The sequence below is a fragment of the Eleginops maclovinus genome, chromosome 13, assembly GCF_036324505.1.
Source record: "Eleginops maclovinus isolate JMC-PN-2008 ecotype Puerto Natales chromosome 13, JC_Emac_rtc_rv5, whole genome shotgun sequence".
Classification (NCBI taxonomy): Eukaryota; Metazoa; Chordata; class Actinopteri; order Perciformes; family Eleginopidae; genus Eleginops; species Eleginops maclovinus.
The window spans coordinates 1,371,270-1,393,608 of record NC_086361.1 but is presented as its reverse complement, the minus strand read 5'-3'; the positions used below and the strand labels follow the sequence as shown (position 1 = coordinate 1,393,608).

General features: G+C 41.6%; 1 protein-coding gene across 1 annotated transcript in view; it reads right to left on the bottom strand.

The window, feature by feature from the left end:
- Positions 1–13,860, bottom strand: part of LOC134874670 (glutamate receptor ionotropic, kainate 5-like) — a 290,705-nt gene extending 276,845 nt beyond the window's left edge. The window contains exon 1 of the mRNA XM_063898761.1: positions 13,723–13,860. The gene's annotated coding sequence lies outside the window, so the exon portion shown is untranslated. The remainder of the gene's footprint in view (positions 1–13,722) is intronic.
- Between the last annotated feature and the right edge of the window lie 8,479 nt (positions 13,861–22,339).

The window sequence follows — 22,339 nt, the reverse complement described above, 5'->3', positions numbered from 1 at the left end:
AAACAGAAGATCGAGGCCTTTTCTCCATGCTGCTAGAGACAGCTAACTGCTTCAACGTGGACTGTGGATCAGTTGGCGTGGGGGAGGACCGCAGCTATGTTTCCCTTGTGGACCTACTGAGCCGTTATGTTAATAAATATTGTTATACTTTACAGAGAAGCTTCTTAGTCTATTTAAGACCAACTCTTGGTCCTCAAACCAAGTAACATAACGGACTGGTAACTGATGGAAACTGGTAACTGGGAATTACGTTTCACTACTGGACACACTTGTACAATATACTGCATATGGATAAAAGAAATGCATGACATATGTAGCTTGCTGACTGGACAAATAAGAAGACCAATATATAAGAGTTGAACAGAGTCATGATGATGTCCCCTGTTGCTTTTCGGACTACTGTTTTAATATTTTGGCTGTCATCATGTTGCATTTTGCAGCCAGAAGTGACACCAAAGGGAAGGGGATTGTTACTTGCTGATTTTACAGAATGGACAGTGGTCCTTTCAATGAGGAGGCAGCCACGCCCCAAAACATTCCCTGCTTTATCGTCTATTTTACTCTTAATGGGGTCTTAATTTACTAAATGAACATCACGCTGTATTGAGGACAACTAGAAACAAAAGATTAAGAACATAAACTCACCCTTCAAAAGTAAGGTTATCTTCTCATAGACTCCTATACAATCTGAGGAGTTACAGGTTCAAGTCTCTTTCGCTTTGATCCTACTTCTCAGACATTTCATTTTTACATTGTTGCATTACATTAATGACATTTCATTTAGCTGACGCTTTTATCCAAAGCGACTCACAATAAGTGCATTTAACCATGATGAAAAAAACTCAAAAGCAAGGTAAATTTCCTGTCTATAAGAACAATCAGATTTAGTGAGACTGCATTAGCTTAACTTAAAGCCACACCTTTGTAAATGCTACCTCCAGATCAGAGACTCTTTTTTTTGTTGCAAAGATGCAATCGAAAACACAGGGATTGATTAGCAAGCTGACTGGCTGACGCTGAGCAAAGTGCACGTGCTCGAGTATATGGTTCAATCATGTCCTGGATGTAGGAAGGGGCTGATCCCTTCTCAGCTCAGTAGGCAAGCAGTGTTGGCAACTTGGCGATTTTATTTTTAAACCAGGTGACCCCAAATCCTTTGGCGATTTTCTGTTGTCGAAATCGGCTAGCCACCAATCTAGCTACTTTTTATGCTGTTATTGGAAACTTTTATGGTGTTTGGAGTCTCTGATGTGAAAGCACAGATCGTAATGCAGTTACTTTGATTTGTTACCCTGATTAATAAGGATGGTTGGACGTAGACCTAGCAATTCCATTCCACATAACAGCCTATTGATTAAATGTGATATTCCAACATTTAACAATACTATTAATAGGACATGTGGGTCTAGAGTATAGTATAAGTATTAAAGTCATCAATTAATGGCCTATTTCAATCGCAACACTTTAAAAGAAAATAAAGAATCAACAGAAGAAAGTTCTCATATCACTAGAACCGCCAGGGGTCGCTGTATACCTAAAACCGCCAGTGGGTAAAATGTACCCGCTACTAGAATGCATGGATTTTCAAGATACAATGCTCTTTTATTTATCATATTAGAACACAGGGTTCTAGTCTTTAATACAATTGTGAAATAGATGTATATGTAATACTGGCTCTACACAAGGCTGGCCTAAATCTTCGGTCAGAGAGATTGCAGCAATCCAGGGGGTGTTCTTAACCAAACTTTATTGTTCCACTTGAGTTGGAGTAGTACAGTTGTGTTGTTCTTGTGTGTGTGTGTGTGTGTGTGTGTGTGTGTGTGTGTGTGTGTGTGTGTGTGTGTGTGTGTGTGTGTGTGTGTGTGTGTGTGTGTGTGTGTGTGTGTGTGTGTGTGTGTGTGGTTATGGATTCATATACGTGCGATCGCAGAACACATAGCAACCCGTTCACTCGCCACCTGTCTGTATATGTCCGGGAGCGCGTTGCACGTGACGAGTAACATCATAGTCTGAAGGGTGCTTTCAATTACTGTCTCTCTCAGCCCGGGGGGCGTCCCAAAGCAGGACACTTTGTACAAAAATGATGGGACGGCTTCACTTTCCGCGGAGACTCGTATCACTAATAGATGACCCGTCAGCGGCCGAACAAACCCAGGACACATCACTCAGTCCGGACGCCTCCCCACCATCAGACTATTCTTCACTCTGACGGTTTAGCAGCGCTAATGCCTCCTGTACATTCACGAGTCTCTTTCTTTTGTCCATTTTAAAAGTCTCTCTACAAAATATGACCGGCTCTATAAGGAACAGCAATACACAATATGCGTTGCTATAGCAACACGTCATGTTTATCTTTACACGCGAAAGAAATAGCCCAAAAATCACTGCATTTTCTATTGGCGTAAATACCTGCTGGCATTGATAGGTATAAATGGCCATTTTTTCAATCTGACTTCATATTGACAATTTTTAACAGCAGAGGGTGAACACACTTTCAGGAAAAGTTACGGACTGGGAGACCTGAATATTTTATTGAAACAAAGTCACAGACAATCAAGAAACAGCTGCGGGTAAAATTTACCGTTGGCAGTTCTATTGATATTAAGGGTGTTTTTTCACACTTGTTGTCTGTCCTCAAGCATCGACTACAATTACATTCAAATAGTTAATAATACAAATTAAGCAATGGCGTCATTAAGCGACTTCTGGCGACAGCCAATAGCAACTTTCCTTACTATGGAGTTGGCAACACTGTAGGCCAGTGTCTTGAAGTGGGAAAGTGTAGGGGGGTTAAAAACCAGGCTGCAGCATTCTGGATGAGCTGCATAGGTCAGATGGACCCAGAGGATGCAGACACACAGCTTCCCTAAATATAATGAGCAGCTCATATGAATAAGTCAAATATTAGTATGAATAAATGCCAGGTCAATTCCAGTGAGAATCTAATAAGCTTTAAAAGAGACAAGTAGAAATCATTCCACACAGTGACAGTCATTTAGAGAGAATACAAACTGTGTTCTGAAAAGAACATTTATGCAAATGCTCCGCCTGTTCGATGGCATTATTTATCTGGGCTCACAGAGACCAACAGATCAGTCAATAAACGTCTGCTTCCAACAAACACAACAGCCGCTTCACATTCATAGGAGGGGAAAATAATTCAAACCCAGCCTTATCACCGACACGACTCGCAATCACTGACACATTAGGCTTTCACAGTGAACCATAAATCAACCTCCACATCAAATCTGATAATATCCCCCCCGTCGCCAGTCTGAGCTCTGAAGCTGACCTTTTTAAAACACCAACCAACGGCCGTATGTCATCTCAGAGACGAACTGCGTCCCAACAATTGCCCGGGCTGATGCTACTCAGCCGTCATTAGGAACTTATTTGACAAAATGGTTTTTTTTTTATTAATTTGAATTTCATCAAGAATAAAAAAAGTTGCTTAGTTCTTAATGCAAATTTAGGATTTATTTTAATTTAATTATACAAATTGAAAAACATCACATTTAATAAACGACTTTGTAGTTTCAAAACCAGATTATTATTTTTTTAACTCATAAGACAAGGGCAAAATACTGACGAATGCAAGTTTTGTAAAGCAAATTCTTCAGGTTCAAAGCAGTATGAAATATCATTAATAAGTAAATGACAACCAAATCTGAACCTTCTAAAAAAAAAAATCTTTATATGGTTGGTTGGTCGGTTTAAAAAAGAAATTGGGAACATAGACATGGTTGAACTTTCATTCTTTCTAATAAATTTGCCAAACTTTAACATGTATTTGTATTTATTTATTTAAGAAGGGACTATGCACATACATTAACATGAGCACTTGAGTCCATCATCTTAGTGCCAGATAAAAAAAAAACTGAAACATTAACTTTAATCAAACAACCGGTTGCACCCAACTGTATTAAGTTGGGTGAAAGCAATAATATTAAGTTTAGATAGGTTAAACCTGATATTATTGCTTTCAACTAACTTAATACAGTTGGGTGCAACCGGTTCTCATAATACATTTAATTAAAGTTAATGTTTCAGTTTTTTCAATGAGAGACTCATTTTTATCTGCAGTCCCTGACAGGTTGACAGAAGTGAAACAAACTGTACTGGAGTGTGAGTATAGTGCCACATAGGACATTTCAACTGTAACTCCCCCTGAGGTTGGATTTCCTACTTGGAAACTCGGAGATACCTCACCGCACCCGAGATCATCATTCAGAATAGAGTCTCCACGTACAAACATTAAGAGATCACTTTGATAATATAATATTTTAAGCGCTTCTGTATTAATTGTGTCACATTAAAACAACTGTAAATATGGTGCTGCTCATGTTCTCTCTGTGGATATGTTGCTACGATGATGTTATTCACAAAAATCCAAAATAACGTGTAGTTATCAACCGGTATAGCTAACAATGGCTAACCCCAGCAGACTGCTAAAGCTGTAAACAAGGCGAACATTCATTTCATCATTTCAACGTTCACTTTCCTTCGGGCGGCCATCTTTTTCCGACTTGTGCTACTGGTATTCAGTCAACTCGTATGTGACGTCACTCCCAATTCTACCTCCAACTTGTAATATTATTTTAAAGGCACACAGCAATAAGCACAGAAAAAAACATGAGCAGAATTAACGCACAATTACAGCACACATATGCTCCAGTAGAAGCCCTTACATCATAGTTCAATAAAGATGTTTTGCTCAAACACATCAGCTCATGCAGGGGTTAGGTTAAGATACCTAAGAACAAACCTGATGAAAGTAAACCAGAGTAAAACTGTCACCACACATTTTATTTTACCTTCCAATATTTGACAGGTTATGATACTCACTTCTATACACACCTTGATTACTAAGGTTAGACACCAAGCTGTTACTCTGACACCCAGCAGCTCCACTCCCCCGCTTTCTCCCTCTCCACTCAGAGCCATTAACAGTAACTATTGTTGATTTTCCTTCAACACAGCCGAGCAGGATATCGATATGGCTCCCTCAGTCATCGAATGCAGCGAGCGGCCCAGACAGTGACAGAGGTCTGACCCCGCTAAACCCTCCATCCACTGAGCTCTCCCCATCTGGGGTTTGTGCAGGGAGAGCAGCGGAGGAAATGATGGAGGCCACATAATAGTTATCTTCCTCAGCTGTTACTTACTGCGGGTAATAGTGTCCCCAGACGGAAGCTCTTTATCGGATTGTGGCGAGGAACGCTGTGGCCAGGTTTGAAGGCAGAAACGTTCTGGGTCTGAGTCGTTCCATGATAACGTGTTTAATAGCTTAAGGATACATCCCATAAGCTTTATAGGAATGTCCCCGTTTCACTCACATTTGGTTAAAATGTATTCCTGTAGAGTTTCAACTGCTTTAAAGTGGAGTTAGGATGAGTCTCTGGTGAGACAAGAGAAAAAGGTTTCTTGCTAGTTTTACGGGGGTCTGCAACCAAGGTTCAGGAAGAGTCCCAAAAGACAGAACTATTCCAGGCCGCTATTCCAAGAGTTTTATTTTTCAATTTCTGATGTCAGTAGAATGGAGGTAGTGGGCTTTCAGTCCAGGAAAATCGAAACAAGTGCAGTGATGACATCATAGTGTATAATAAGAACTGGATACAACGCTGGAGGCAGGACATTGTTCATTCCTATGAGAGCTGCTCATTGGCACATGAAGACGAAACGGTTTCCCCTTAAGCCCCGACCCTGATCTCCCACCGTCGGCTCAATAAAATGAATGGAGAGACAAAATAAATCTGGATTCAGCTTTTAGTTTATATTACAACTTTAAGGCCCTTATGCTTTTTATGAGTTATAAAAGGGTTCATACTGGGTAGTTTATTAAAAAAAATATCCATTGATTTACAGACCTCTCTCTCCGAATGTAAGTCAATGGGAAAAAGTATTACGGACTGATACAGAAGTTGTAGTACCTGGAGTTTGGCCACTGTGAATATTTTTCCTCAAAGTCCGGAGCATTTCCTGGGGGCTTGGATGACGTAATTTCGTAGGCCGACCAGGAAGTTAGCATCATTAGGGCTCCCTCGAAAAAAAGCAACAGGATTTTTGGCAAACAAGTTCATGATACATTTTGTTCAGCAGGATAATCTTTAAGTATTTACCACACGGTTAAAAACGTAGGCCATAAACAAGCTACGTCACCGTCATATCACTTCCTGTCCCCGCACAAAGCTAAAGGAGGCTAATGTTTTCGTGATGAAGTTCACTAGCCTTATTTAGTCAAATGTTCGCAACCACCGTTTTTATGTCAAATATAAGCTTCGGACATTCACCAATGGGGTATTTACCGATGTTTTTTATGTCGAAGAACAAAACTTGATCATCTCTCAGGCATGATCCGCAAAAGCATTCACACTTGTATTTTCAATGTGCACACATGTGTTCTGTTTCACATAATTGTAAATAAAATCTAAATACAGAAGAAAGTTTGACATGTGTATTTTTGATCCACATGTTTTACGTTTCAAACCGCTGAACCTGCATACACAAAACCGCTCTCTGTGCATGGATCGCTATTGTAAGAATAATCAATATATTGTTACGGAACATAAAAGATATAGTTCACTGTTTCTGGACGGAATATATTTGTGGACTTTCCGGTGTTACTACTGGATGTTGTTTTTAGCCTCAGATAGCATGTAGCTAATATTGTATTGTATATATGAGTAGAGGGAGAAGGACGCGTGGAGTTACATACTAAACACACCACCTCTACCTCTCACTCATTGATGCTGCAATAATACTATTACGTGTTTAATAACCAATACACCTCAGAAGAATTGCATAACAGAATATCGTAGGTGTAAGCTTCATGGCTACGCTAACAAGATGGCGACGGAGACGCCATAAAAGGACGCGCCTCCGACGACGTCAGCCAATAGAAGAGACCGGGAAACACCCATGTGACGACAAGGGGCCAACAGGATCCGGCCACGCTGCCAACAAATGAGAGAAGACGAGACCGGAAGAAACACAGAGTAGAAGTGCCTGATGTAGGGAAAACATCGACCTCTTTTCCTCCGTGCTGCTGGGAGACAGCTAACAGCTTAAATGTGGCCTGTGGATCAGTGGCGTGGGGGAGGACTGCAGCCGTATCCCCTTTGCAGGCCTACAACACTATTGCTTTAATAAATACTCTTAAATTCAAGCTAGACGTTTCCGGGTCTATTTTCGAACAACTCTTGGTCTTCAAACAACAAACATTTTCCTAACACTATGCATTCGTGTGTGGGTTTTTTGAGACTCCCCTGACGCTCACCCGATTCGTACTTCCGATTTTTTCCATCTATAGCCAATCAAATACTCAAGAAATCGTACCCTCGTGGGGCCGCGCTCATGTGATTGGCTTAGAATGGAGGAGACATCTGATTGGCTATAGATAGAAAACATTACAAGTACAAATCAGGTGAGCGTCAGGGGGGTCTCAAAAAACCCACACATGTAAAACTTTTTTCTGTAGTTGGATTCTATTTAAGGAACACATTTGTGTCTGCATTGAACATACAAGTGTGAATGCTTTTGTGGATCATGAAATACAAGTGTGAATCCTTCTGTTTGCATTCGTCAATTATGAGACTGATCTAACCCCACAGTTTAATCCGTTATGTAGGTGCACTCCAATGTACTTGTAATCCTCCACCACAGCCACATCCTCTCCCAGAATGCACAGGGGCAGTGAAGATGTCCTCTTCTTCCTCAAATCAATGACCATCTCTCTGGTCTTGGCCACATTCAGAAGCAGATAGTTTCTTCCAGTCCACTCCACAAAATCCTCCACCAGCGCTCTGTACTGCTCCTCCTGTCCATCCCTTATACACCCTACCACTGCAGAGTCATCAGAAAATGTCTGCAGGTGGCATGACTCTGAGTTGCATTGAAAGTCAGTGGTGTATAAGGTGAACAGGAAAGGAGACAGCACGGTTCCCTGTGGGGCTCCTGTACTTCCAGCCACCACATCAGACAGGACACTGCCAAGCCGGACATACTGTGGCCTGACTGTGAGGTAGTTGGTAATCCAGGAGATGGTGGACGTGTCTTCCCTCATAGCCTGCAGCTTGTCACTCAGTAGCCGTGGCTGGATCGTGTTGAATGCACCGGAGAAATCAAAGAAGGTGATTCTCACAGTGAGCACGCTGCAGCAGGTAGATAATGGCATCGTCCACCCCCAGGTGAGGCTGGTAGGCAAATTGCAGAGGGTCTAGAAATGATCTCACCTGCAGTCTGAGATGGGACAAGACCAGTCTCTCCAGCACCTTCATCACATGAGATGTGAGAGCTACTGGCAGATAGTCATTGAGCCAAAAGGAGTAATCTTTTTAGGGACAGGAACCACGCAGGATGTCTTCCACGGCACCGGGATGGTCTCCAGGAACAGGCTCAGGTTGAACAGGTGTTGAAGAACAGGAGACAGCTGGCTGGCGCAGGTTTTCAGAACCCTGGGGCTGATGCCGTCAGGGCCCGAAGATTTGCCTTGATTTGCCTTGGTGTAGTTAAAGTATTCTTTCAGTATCTCCTTATTTGTGTTTTTTGTCTATTCTGCTCAGTATTTCTCATAGCGACTGCATTGTAGTTTCTGTTCACGCATTGAAACAAAAAGTGTGCAGGAATGTGTGATAATATGTCAATATTTGAGCATGTCTGAGTGTACAGTTGTTGTCAGTATTCTGTGTCTTGCTGTTGTTGCCGGGCGGATCTTGTGTAGATTCAGTGCAGTGGTGACGTGCTTGTACAAACTGAGGAGGCTGGTGTCAGCACTACATCCTACAGAGTATTGAAGATCTTCAGCATCATCACATTCTCTTCACAAAACAGTGCATTTCAGTCCCTGTCTGAAACAGAGGATTATTTTCTGAATAAACATTTGGTCTCTAAATGTCAAAGAATAGTGGAAATGTCCATCACAGTTCCTAAAAGTCCAAGGTGGTGTCTTTAAATGTCCTTAATGTCAGTCCAAAATCCAAATAGATTTACCTTTATACGATAAATACTCTTTACGCCACTCTTACATGAAAACATTGCTTGAATATGAATATTTTAAGGTTAGTTTTCTGTTGATTGACTCATCCGTGAGTTGCAGATCATGTTTTCGAACTATCCACAACAGGACACAATGAGTTTTCTCTGAATATAACTTCAATCATGTTGGAGGAGTTTGATGATGAAATAAGAAGTGTGAAAGAGCTGGTGAAGAGACTTTTGTCATGCAGAGATGGGAAGTAACTAAGTACATTTACTCAAATACTGTACTTAAGTAACATTTTGAGGTACTTGTACTTTACTTGAGTATTTCCATGTTTTGCTACTTTGTACTTTTACTCCACTAGAGGTAATTCAGAGGTAAATGGTGTACTATTACTCAATACATGTATTTAATCCCTTTAGTTACTTTACAGATCTGGATTAATGATGGTAAATATAATCTCCCTTAAATCAGACTTTAGTTCACCTGCAGTAAATCCAGCAGCTACCCTGCAGTATACAAAGCCATTCAAACTAGCTGCACCTTTACCAGCTCTGAGAACACTTTAATGATCAATCATTATAAAACATATCAGAGATATTATTCTGAAATGGACCAATCAAACAATGACTACTTTTACTGTTGCTACTTTAAGTTCATTTAGATGAGAGTACTTTCTACTTTCACTGGAGGAACATTTAGAATACTTTTACTGTGACAGAGTATTCCTACACTCTGGTACTTCTACTTTTACTCAAGTACAAGATCTGAGTACTTCTACTTTTACTCAAGTACAGATCTGAGTACTTCTACTTTTACTCAAGTACAGATCTGAGTACTTCTACTTTTACTCAAATACAAGATCTGAGTACTTCTATTTTTACTCAAGTACAAGATCTGAGTACTTTTACTCAAGTACAGATCTGAGTACTTCTACTTTTACTCAAGTACAGATCTGAGTACTTCTACTTTTACTCAAGTACAGATCTGAGTACTTCTACTTTTACTCAAGTACAGATCTGAGTACTTCTATTTTACTCAAGTACAAGATCTGAGTACTTCTATTTTTACTCAAGTACATATCTACATTAGCAAATTATATTATTCAAAATATGACATTGAAACTTTTTGTTGTATTCAAGCACATGTTGCTGCAGGTTGTGTTGAATTATCGAGTAAAAGGTTTGTCTCTGGACAAAATCCCAACCTTCAAATATTAAATGGTTACACTGTTGCCCTGATTACTATCTCTCCACTGAAGCAACAAGAGGATAATAGCCCATTAAAGCTGATATTGTTCATCAGGTGCTGTGCGGTTTGATAAACAGGGTGCGTGCTGAAACACACAATCCCTCTCAATCAACCAAACAAGTCCTGCAGGAGCTCATCTCAACCCACATGCGCCAAGATATTTCAAATCAAAATTCAAATCACACGCACACACAGTCGCAGTCCGTCACAGAGCCTCACACAAGCACACGAATATTTGCCGACACACTCCTAAACACACAGGCTCTTGGATGCACCAGCCGAATGAAGCCTTATCGATTCTCTCCTCCAACGCAGGGACAGAACGGCTCGTGAGATTATCAGACATGAAAATATTAATATTGAATGCAGGGAGCGTGGCGCCTGACCGAACACACACGTCCACACACTCCGGCACGCGCCAATGGGGAGGAAGAGATGGCGGGAGATTTAGGATGCAAAACAGATTCAGCTCAGAGATTAAGAAAGAAGGACACTGAGGAAGGGGTGAAGAAAGAGAGGGAATGAATTGGAGGGAAAAGGGAGGAAGACGGAGCTGAGAGAAGCTAGAGGAGGAGGTTGAAAGAAGAGAGATGAAAACTGGAGGGTAGGAAACCCCAGTGCATGTTGTGCACTGGGATCACTTCAGCAGGGTGGGAATTTCGACCGAGGAGTGTTGTCTCAAATCCCACACAGCGGCTGTGCCCTCACAGGAAGTGCAGTCGCTGCTGTGAGCGACTCGATTGTAGCTGCAAATCATCACAGACTTTACAGAGTAGTGTGTTTATTCAAGAGTGAAATAGCCCCACATATATAACTTTTTATAATTTGTTAAGTGCTCAACGAAGCAACCGAAACCACGGCTGGTGGCGTTGCTTCTGCTGCATAGGTAACATAATTAAAAATGTGTATCCATAATTATTAGTTTGTAAATGATTGATTTATAATAAGTTGTGCATTTTATTTCTATGACATTGTTTCATTTAATAATTTTGAGTTATGTTTCCCGTGGGAACACTTTCCCGTTGCACATCTTTGTTTACTTCCTGAATGTAATTTCCGCTCTCTGCTCACAGTGATGTGAGCATTGTTGAGGGGGAGTTCCTAGAAACTGTGTTGCAATTTATTCAAATTTTGTATGGTAAATGTGCTATTTAAGTTTGTGACAGTGATGTATCGTTGAGTAACACTTTGGGTACATCACTTACGTAGGCTTATTTAGGAACTAATATTCCAACAGCAACAACAAAGAATAAAGCCATTACAATGTCAGGACACAGTAAAAGCTCATCAAATGGGTCAGCTAAAGCTTTATTTGTTTACATTTGAACAAATTAATAAGCAGTTATTATATAAGCAGAGTTTTTATGAATGTATTAAAGGAAACCCAAGGGGAGACAATATTAACTATTTAACTAATAGATGTCACCATAAAACATTCCCAGTGGATTACTTGCACCAAGGCAATTATTTGTGTGTCATTTCTGAAAATGAAAGATGTATGAACAAACCCGCACAAAGCGTTCAGAATACACAGAGGAAGCAAACATTGTATATCCAAGAGAGGTCCTTTTTAGAAAACAGCCTTTAAAGATATGCATTGTAATAATCAATACACATTGTAATACGCTGCATAAAGAATAGGTCGTCCTATTCCAAACTAACTGATATCATCATGAAACTAGGACCCATTTGATTGCTTCCATTGAGACTATTTCAAGTATTCCGAAATGGTTGAAAATGTCTTAATATGCTATTTCTAAAGCATTTATGAACAATGACACCCTAAACAACCCAGATAAAAACTTTTACAAGGATGATTGTGTGGAACAACAACAAAGCCATGCAGAAACAACATATATGAGCAATTAAAATCAAAGCCCTCATCATCCAAGAACCAAATCACCAGTAACCTAGTGAAGGCCAACAGCAGCCAGCTGTCACAACAAGTTCCACATGTGCACCAAACGTGCGCTAAACCTAGCCAAACATTACAATAACAGCCAGAACACATTACATGTATTGAGTATAGAAACTGCTCAGTGAAGACCAACACAGGAAGCTAGCATCAGTGATTGTGTACACACACAAAAAAACACAATCCTACATTTCCTTAATGGAGAAGCATCTAATTATTACTTCCACAATTGAGGTAATATGCTATATTACTGAATCTTATATACATATATGAAATGTATGACCATTTATCCTTCAGCCAAAATCACCTCAATTCTGTGATGGCGTTACGTATGAAACTGCAAGCTTCCCTTTTGCAATTCCAAAACTTGAAGCTAGTTTTTTTTTCTACCTCTTGAACAGAAACACATTGTACTTCATAGAAATTATCAAAACTGAATTTTTGGGATGTGACCAAATTTTTTAAATGCATCTCAGAAATCAGAGAACCCATAAGAACCCACAGTGACAGATGTTACAGGACATTTAAATGTTCTGGAAAGTTCCTCATACAGCTTTACCCTTGATTTGAACTCATGAAGTCCCTAAGTGACACATATTGAACATCATGGTGGGTCATGGGCCAGGTCATGTGATGTTGTGTTGCCATAGCAACATGTCCAAGATGTCTGTGCTGAGCTAACACATGTGACTGAACTAGTTACTTTGCTAAAGTAAAGATTAAAGCCGTTTAAGAATGATAATGCTAGCATAATTAATCCTTTATTACATTTAACCTGTTGTGGAAACATGTTGATCAAACTGATATGAAAGAAATGCTGTGACATTAATGTCACAATAAGAAATATGGTTATGATCTGCTCAGTTCATTTAACTGATTTAAATATGTAAGTTAATATATTCTGTATTCTTAAATTCAAAGAACATTATAACCAATTTAAGCAAAAAAATAATCCTCATTTATTAAATTATAAAAGGAATATATAAAGAATAACTTTACCATTAAGGCCCAATGTGACTTATATGTAACTTTTCAGAGATCTGACACAGGGAAAAACAATGTCAGAAATGTGTTTAATTAGTCTATTTAGTCTTCCCTTAATTTTCCTTCAAGTAGAAATTGGTCCAGGTTCTTATGCGTTAAAGCCAGAAATCAATGTATTTCTTTACATTTTGTCACATCTGAAAAAATGTTTCTCATGTAGTCCTAACCCTCTCCCGTAGATCTACACGTGTTTTTAAGGCTCAGTTAAGAAACTGACAGACGTACGAAGAGGCTGGAGGTTCACCAGCCATTATTTAAGAGAACACCCAGAGCAGCAGCATGGGGAAAGTGAGGAGATTTACTGTGTTTTCAGGAAAGGAACAGGAAAACACTACACTTAAAGAACTACAGCCTGTGAGTTCAGAAATGGGTCAGTCTCAACAAGAAATGAACATTCTGTACTTTTGTATCGTATTGGAAGGGTTTGCTGTCAGCTGCATCAATCTTGCGTGAGAAATAAAAGAACAGCGTCAGACAGAGGAGACAGGGAGGAATAAACTGAAAGAAGACAGAAAAAAGGGAAGGAATTACTCACAGAATGAAGTTGACGACACCAGGAGACGATATCAAAAGACTCCTGATAACGGAAGCTAGTGTAATCTCTCCGGGTCCGGCATGGACGGAAAGAGGCAACAGGTTTACAATCCACAAGGCGGAGAGCCGGGAAGCAGCTCTTTGGAGAAGATGAATTATAAGGAGAGAAAGTGAAGCTTTGGGACTGAGGCGATAAAGTCTCTGCTGTCTTCTCCAGATATACTCCCCTGCTGTCCCTCTTTTCTCTGTCTATCAGTCTCTTTCCCCGTTATCTCACACTTGAAATTGAGATTTCTGAGGCTGCAGGGGAACCTCTAGATAGAACATTTCCACATTGGGAAAAGAAGGAAAGAGAAAGGGGATGAAAGAGAAGTGAATAAATGTCTTCCGGATTGAGTAAATAAAAACCCAAATTAAAGCAGTAAAGGGCTTTTGTTTTTAACTTTTCTGTCCCGCCTTGTCTCAACAGGCCTCCAGGAAGACAGATCTGGTTTGTGGACACGATGAATGAAACAGCAAAAACAGACTCAATTGGAGACTGGCTGAGATAATGTTGTGTATTGTAGGTACCTGCTTTACCCCCCCCCCCTACCCCCCTCCCCCCCCTTACTTCCTGTCTGCTTTTCCGCCTGACTGCCGAGATTAAGGCGTATAATCAGACTCTCTTAATTGGCCCTAATTGTCTCCTCTATATAAACTTCTCTCACTCGCTCCCCTACCAAGTTCAGAGCCGGGTCAGGACTCATGCCTACAGAAAGCTGACTAACAGCTAGTTATTATCTTCACTTCCTGCTGGCGTTCTGATCTCGCCATGTCCTCCCTGTGCCCCGCCCACCTATCGATTACCCAGAATGACCCTTTTTGGATTTCTCGCCTATTTTTTCCTCGTTTTTGGTTTGTATCTAACCCGTCTTCCTGTGTCTAATCCCCATCTATATCTGCTGTTGCTAATTGGTTTCAGGTGGCTCCTGGTGGTGGGGGGGAAGATTCACTCCGCCGTCACCATTAATTAAAAAGATGATTACTCAGAAAACAAAGATTAAAGAAGAGAATAGGAAGCGCAGGGGCTGATAATAACCTGGGAGCACTTTAGAATTCCTCGCTTAGCTTGTGTCTGGTTTCAGTTTTCGTGTGTGTGTGTGTGTGTGTGTGTGTGTGTATGTGTGTGTGTGTGTGTGTGTGTGTGTGTGTGTGTTGATACATCCGGCGTCTGGTTAAAAATGACTGCTTCAGAGGAAAGTTCTGTGAGGTTTCTGCAGGTTGTGAGCCACATGTCACCTCATGTATTGTTGCATCATGTTGCTAAATCTTGTTAAAAAATGTAAAAGTGTGTCCCTCTTTTATTTAGTTTCCTCCAGGGACATTACATCCTGTTCAACACTTACTCTCTGCTCCAGTGTGATTGTATTTGTATCCCAGCTCACAGGACCAGGAAAAGGAGGGATCCTTGTTTTCCCAGTTCAGAAAAACCCCACTGCTACTCAAGGAAAACCAAGTCTATTAAAAACTCCCAGAATGCTTTTCTTCTGTTTTTTTTCCTGTTGTCAGTGCAGCAACTGGGGACCGCTGAGTCTGTGAACTGATGTTGTTGCCATGGCACCTCAGAGGAGTGATGCTGGGTTGCTGATTGGCCGAGGGTCTGCAGGTGTCTGATGGGTGTTTGTGCAATAACCTGGAGAGTTCACACCTGTGGTATTCTGGATAATATGCACACTTTACTGAAGAGGGTTTGACGAGACCTGTAATGACAGAGAAACAGTTATTAGTTGTTTTTTCTGTGAAAACCTAACTTCATCTGTCAAAAAGAAAACAAGTCTTCAGGAAAATGATGCATGGAAACAAATATTTTTAAAGTTAATTTATATGTTTATAAGAAATGATGACGAAAATGCATGAAAAGGGTGCTTTGATGAGCTAATTTCATGAATTATGTATACACCGATTCGGTGAGCGATTTGTGTATGTCGCCATCTAGCGACGGGGCCATTGCTGCGGTGTGCGTGCTCAATCATTACACTCATTATCCATTCAACAGTCATTGATGCTATCAATAATAGCAAGATAACCATAACCCCAAATGAATAAAGTTACTTGGTTGGACGATGTCAGACAGTGGCCTCCAGTTACTGATGAAGGTATCTGAAATTACTGATATTAATTCATGAATTAATATAATTAAATATTAGTAAACGGAAAGTAGAAGGAGATGTAAACACAGCTAGCTTCCGTTGAATTGACTTACTGACCTTAGCATGCTAACTAGCATTTAATCTTTAAGGACAGCCCACGTGATTAAAAAATAATGTAATTATTAATGTTGGAATCAAATACTTGTTTCAGCAATAAGTATGACATATTAAAATAGGATACAACAAGAAAATAGACTGTCAACACACATCGCTATGTGTTGACGTTTGTTGTAGCTAACATGCTAACGCAAGCTTACATGACATTTCATTAACATGATATGGCTGCGACGTGATCAAAAACAAAAACACTTTTTTGCTTCGTTTTAGATATTCAAGAGTATTTTATTCTTCGGCTGGCCAGTGATGACCAACAAAACAAAAACTACAGGTCACTGATAGAAGGTCAAAACTACCTGAGCTCTGGATGGGTCGGGCAAATACTACATTGCTTTTTGGACGACCATGTCATACTGAAAGGATCGGTGAGGTTTTCCCAGGCCATCCACAGCCACCACACTGTGGAAGTTACAGTGAGAGATGGGGGGCATGTTGAGAATGTGAAGTGTGACTGCATGGCTGGCAGAGGAAGCTGCTGCAGCCACGCTGCAGCACTACTGTACACCGCACGCACACCGCATCAATGGCGGCCGCTCTACTTCCGGTCACTTCGCCGAATCGGTGTATACTTAAGACCAGTGGCGGCTGGCCAATAGAGGGCGCTAGGGCGCCGCCCCACCACTCACCTCTCACCACATTTCCTTGAATAAGACATAAAAAAATTAAATAAAAATGAAATAATAAAATAAAAATATTTCGAAATATATGTATATATTTTTTTAGATGTGCAAGATAAATATTTCATAGTTAATGATGAGTAAAGTTGTTTCGTTCGTTGACATTGACTGATTGGTGACGTATTTCCGCCCTGGGGCGCAGGAATCTTTGCCCATAGACTCTCGTTAAAGGTTGTACATGCGCAGTAGCTCCTCTTCAATACAAGAGATAGGACGATGTTGGGGCGCACCTCTCCTGCGCCCCGAGCTGAATGCAGCTGGATTTGGCGGCGGGGCTGACGTCACAGCCTTCTGTCATAAAGTATGTGTATTGTCCATGTTATGATATATATTATTTAAATATATAGAGATAGAGATATATCTAGAGATAGATAGAGAGATAGATATACAGATAGATAGAGAGATAGATAGATAGATAGATAGATATTTATTATATATGTATATTGGCCATCTGTATAGTAACATAGCACATCTGTAGACTATATTTGTTCATACTACATCTGTTTATACTATGCCAATTATTCCCACCTCTTTATACTGCCCTTATCTTTACATAATCACTCTTAACTTAACATAACTGTTAATATACTGTACATACTCTATATATCGCACTTGTTTCTCTTTGCACTTCTATCTATCTATCTATAATGTTGTTTTTGTTGTTTTCATTTATGTAAATACACTCGTTTGATACCTTAGTACATGTATGCATGCTTTTTAAAAAAAATACATTTTGGAGTTATAGCCCCCCCTGGAGAAAACTCCACCAGCCGCCACTGCTTAAGACTCATTTATGGTCGTGCCTCAAAGGCCACGGAGACCCACGGAGAGCCCTCTCCATCACCGGAAACCCTCCTGAAGACACTCTCTGTAGGCTTGCGGGCACCCGCCAAAATTCCTAACTATACGTCGAGGAGACAGGCCCTGTCTTGATTCGCACACTTCTGCCCTTCGGACACTGACTTTGGGGGCTTAGGGCGTTCACACTGGCAAAATCGGCAGAGTTCAGCGCACTAAAAGTACCCGGATGGTGCCCCTCAGATGGAAAAAAATTGAGTGTGAAACGATGTGCCCTGTTCCGTTACCCGTTCTGTGTACTGTGTACTGTGCACTGTGCACTGTCCGCCCTCAGAGAGTGGGCGAAATTCGACGGCTGAGTATCGTTCCAAACTTCACCCTGCCTGCCGCACTTACCGGAAATTACGTTGGATGTGTACAACGAAACCCCCAGAAACCGCGAAAAATACAATAATTCAAATCTTTTGTCAAAATGGATGCCATTGTTGTACTGCTTTTGTTCGTGAACCTTAATCTGTTTTTGATACGTTGTCGTCGCCGCCGTCGTCAACGTGTCTTTCTAATGGCCAACAACGCACTGGTGTGTATACCTATGTGATGCGAAGCTTGTTGCATACCATGAACTACGAATATACAGCCGGGGCTTTTATTTGTCTGAATTACATAAGTGAGCATGCGTGTATTTTGGGCGATTAATTCCTTTCTGTTTTCGCGGGCACGTACGTACGTACGTAACTTCCGCTACGTAGGTTGTACGTAGACAATATGGCGGCCGTTGAGTGCTGTTGAGTGTCCAGTAACTCCACACTTCAAAAAATGGACGATTTGAGGGCGTTATCCGGGTATTTTACAGTGCACTTCACTGCCGCGATTAGAAATGGAACACCCTACGTACCCAAACACAGGGCGGAAAGGGCGGAAAGGGCGGAAAGGGCGGAAAGTACGGGTATTGGAACAGGGCAATGGACACTTCGCGCACCTCACGGGCGCCATCTTGGCTACGTAGCGGAAGAGGAGGAGCGCTGGGCTGCTTTCATGCGTGTATGCTAAATGTTTACGCACATTCCCCCTCCCTCCCCTCAAAATGTCAAATTTGCATACCAGCTCGCGTTCAGCAAGTAAACGCAGTATCCTCCCACAATTGCGGAGACGGTGAAGTTTCCACATGGGGTGGAGAAAGGGGTAGACCAAGGAGAGAAAAATCACTAAAACCACACTCATTTTTAATTTTTGCTCATGTAGGTTTGTTTACAAATGTAGTTTATTTTTGCTAATGTTTCGCGGGTTTAGAGTCGCAAGCAGATTTGCGTTCGTCACTTCCGCCAGGTGCTTAACGTTAAGTGCTGTCCCGAATCGAACACTTATCAGCGAAGGTGCGCACCACAGATGTCAGTGCTCTGCAATGCAGGACCCTGAACCTCAGTGCACTGTCTGAAGTGTCCGGTTCGAGACATAGCCTTGCGGAAACCGCAAGTGTTGTGATTGGTCAGCTAAATAACAATTTCCGGTTTAGCTCCTACCTCTCACAACAACAACACCGCCATTTTTGAAAGAGTTTACTGTGTGCCGGTCACATTTCAGCATTGAGCAAATAGAGGAACGGTTGACTGAGGTAGTACGAAAGTATGATAATCTATATGTGACGATTCGCAAAGACTACAAGGATGCTCAAATAACGGACAATTCTTTGAGAGAGATTGCAGAGGCTGTTAGAATGGACGTCGAAACGTGCATTAAGAAGTGGAGGTCCGTGAGGGACAAGTATTGTTCGCCTCAGGAAGAAGATGGCCAGCTGCAGTGGGGATGCCGGCAGCGAACAGAAAGTCCCGGCACTGTACTTTTCATATCCTGGCTGGCACCTCATGTCAAGCACCGACAGACGTCTTCAAACTACGATAAGGTAACTGGTTGTTAACCTTGTGTAGGCGAGCTACCACACTAGCAGTAGGCTGCGATTTGAGAGGGGCAACTCATTGATTTTGCAAACAACATATGAGATAATTGACGATAAATGTGCCTGCATTTTAGATGTGATAAATACAATTGCCCGTTTCTTCTGTCATTGTAACTGTAGACTTTTTACACATCGCCAGTGCTATAACAGAGATGCCTGGCCATAGATGCCCACATTGCTTGATAGATAGGTACTTATTCACCCCGAAGGAATATTTAGGCATTCGAGTAGCTTATAGCCTACATATATACACACACATGCAGTGTATAAAGTTATGTGACTTTGGCCATTGTAGCCATATGTGGTTTTCTTTTTGCTAACAGACAAACTATCTGATCTTTCTTTACCATAGGAACAGTCCTCACCACCGACGCAGGTAGATAATGATGGGTCGTTGGACCCATTGTCTGTGAATAAGTTCCCACTGAGTCACCCCAAACCTCCCCAGAGCCATCTGATGTATCATCCCCTGCGACGACCACATCATCACAACTTCCCACAACTTCTCAGTTTGGAAGCTTAGCACCTATTTCACGTCCTGCATCCTCCACCTCATCCACAACTGCCCAGGTTCAAAGTTTAGCACCTACATCCACTCCTGCAGCCTCCATGACCGCACTATCTCCTCTGTACTACATGGGCCAGTAAAAGAAAAGGCTGAGGGAGATGGACGACAGCTTCACAAAGACAATGGAGCGCCTAGAAGAGCACAAGCTCAAAACAGAAAAAAAGCTGCTTTACAGAGGCTACGAATATTCAAGATTCGGACAGACTTTGGCAGACCTACTGCGAAAGGGGGGAGAGGGATGGCCTAATGTACGAGGTGTAGGGCATGATCCATGCACAGCGGCAGTAACAGACTGGCATTGGATTTGCACTTGAGTGAATGTGAATAATTTGTTTTGTAAATAGCTTAACTTTAACCCAAATTGACATTTATATTATAGTCAAAGTATTTTACTTTATTTCACCATGTCTGTTTGTATTATTTGTTTTTGTACTTTTGCACCTTAATTACTTTGCACCTTGTTTGTTTTGCACTAAGAAATAAAATAATGAACCAAATAAGTTTTGAAAAAGTTTAGATGTTTATTAACAACACAACACTATTTTACACAGTTATAAGACATCATATCAGGTCAGCTGGTTCTGCTTCATCTGTTGCCAAGTGTACCACGCGACACTATGTCATCCTACCATGGTACCGTTCCCTCTGGCTTCAGAAATAATTGCATCAGTTCAGTTCTGACACCCATAGCAGCTCTGGTGGAACGGTTCCTGGACATCTCTGCTGAATTTATAGGTCCCAGGTTTGAGTCGCCAGCCACCAGGCTGCACCAATCCAGCAGAGTCTCCATCAGAAAATGAAAGCGGTATGTAGCGGTTCTCCGCCGTGTTTGCCTCATCGGTGTAATCCAGATAATTGTGGAGAACAACACAAGCCTTTACCACATCCACAACCTTGTCTGGCCGGAACTCAATTGGCCTCCCAAGAATTCTCCACCGTGCTGCCATTATGCTAAATGTATTTTCGATCACCCGCCAGGCTCTTGAGAGACGGTAATTGAAAGTCATCTTGTCCCTGCCCAAATCTGCCCCTGAAAAAATTGCAGAGTATTACTAAATAGAACATAATATTTCATCCAAAGAGAACATACTGTGCAGTGATTTAACATAATTTGTAACATACCAGGAAAAGGACGCATGAGATTGATATGCAGGGGAAAGGCATTATCACCAACAATAAGCTGGGGTGTGTGGTTCCTTGGCCCAAGAAGAACAGCTGGTGGTTGAACAAGGTTCAGCTTGTGGTTGAGCAGCATCGATCCAAATATGCTCTCTTTAATAATGCCGCCGTCGCCCTCCCGTCCATATGCTCCCACGTCCACTGTCGTGAAGTGATACCTGGCATCCCATGTTGCCATCATTACAATGGAGAGAAAGCCTTTGTAGTTGAAGTAGTCACTCCCGGCATGAGGTGGTGCCTTGATCTGAACACGTTTGCCGTCGATGCTTCCAATGCTGTTTGGAAAATTCCACAGGCGCCAAAAATCATCTCCGGTGGCTTTCCACTGGCTGGTTGAAGGGACATGGCAGTTAGTCTGGTTGCTTGAGCCTTCCACAACGCCTTGCAGACCTCCAATACAACAACGGACACGGTGGTGGACGTCATTTTGTAGCTCGCCGCTACAGCCTGTTGGCTCCCACCAGAGGCTAACCTCCTTAATGTCACAGCCAGTCTCTGGGCAACATCAACTGGCATGCTGTGTTTGCCCTGATGCTGTATAAATGGTTGCACACGACGAAGAAGGTCGTCAAATTTGTCAATCGACATTGGAAAATATTGGAACTGCATTTCTTCATCCATGGCCCTCAGAGGTCGAACAAGTGTGTTAAATTCGCCCTTCCTCAGCCTCGATTGGTTTAGAGGGCGTACAGACCACCTCCGCACCCGTCTTCTCTGTCGTTCCCTTTTCCATTTTTGTAACAGAAGGATTTGCATTTCTATTTCAATCAGCTCCAACTCCAACATCAGTCTTTCTCTCTCGGTCGCCATTGTTCACTGTTGATGAATGGAGCCGGAAATTAAACAATCCACAACGTGAGATTAGGTCAATTGCATTGTGTATCCGACATCCCCACGGAGAACTTCGAAAGGTTCATGAGCCTCTGCGTAACCACGGAGGCGGATTGACGGATAGCTACGGAGTAGTATAATGAGCCTTTTACAGTGAAGGAAATAAGTATTTTATCTCCTGCCGATTTGTTAGTTTGCCCACTTACAAAGAAATGAACAGTCTTTACTTTTAATGGTAAAAGACATGTGCCCTCTTGAGCAGGGGACCCTTGCGGGCGCTGCAGGATTTTAATTCATTACGGTGC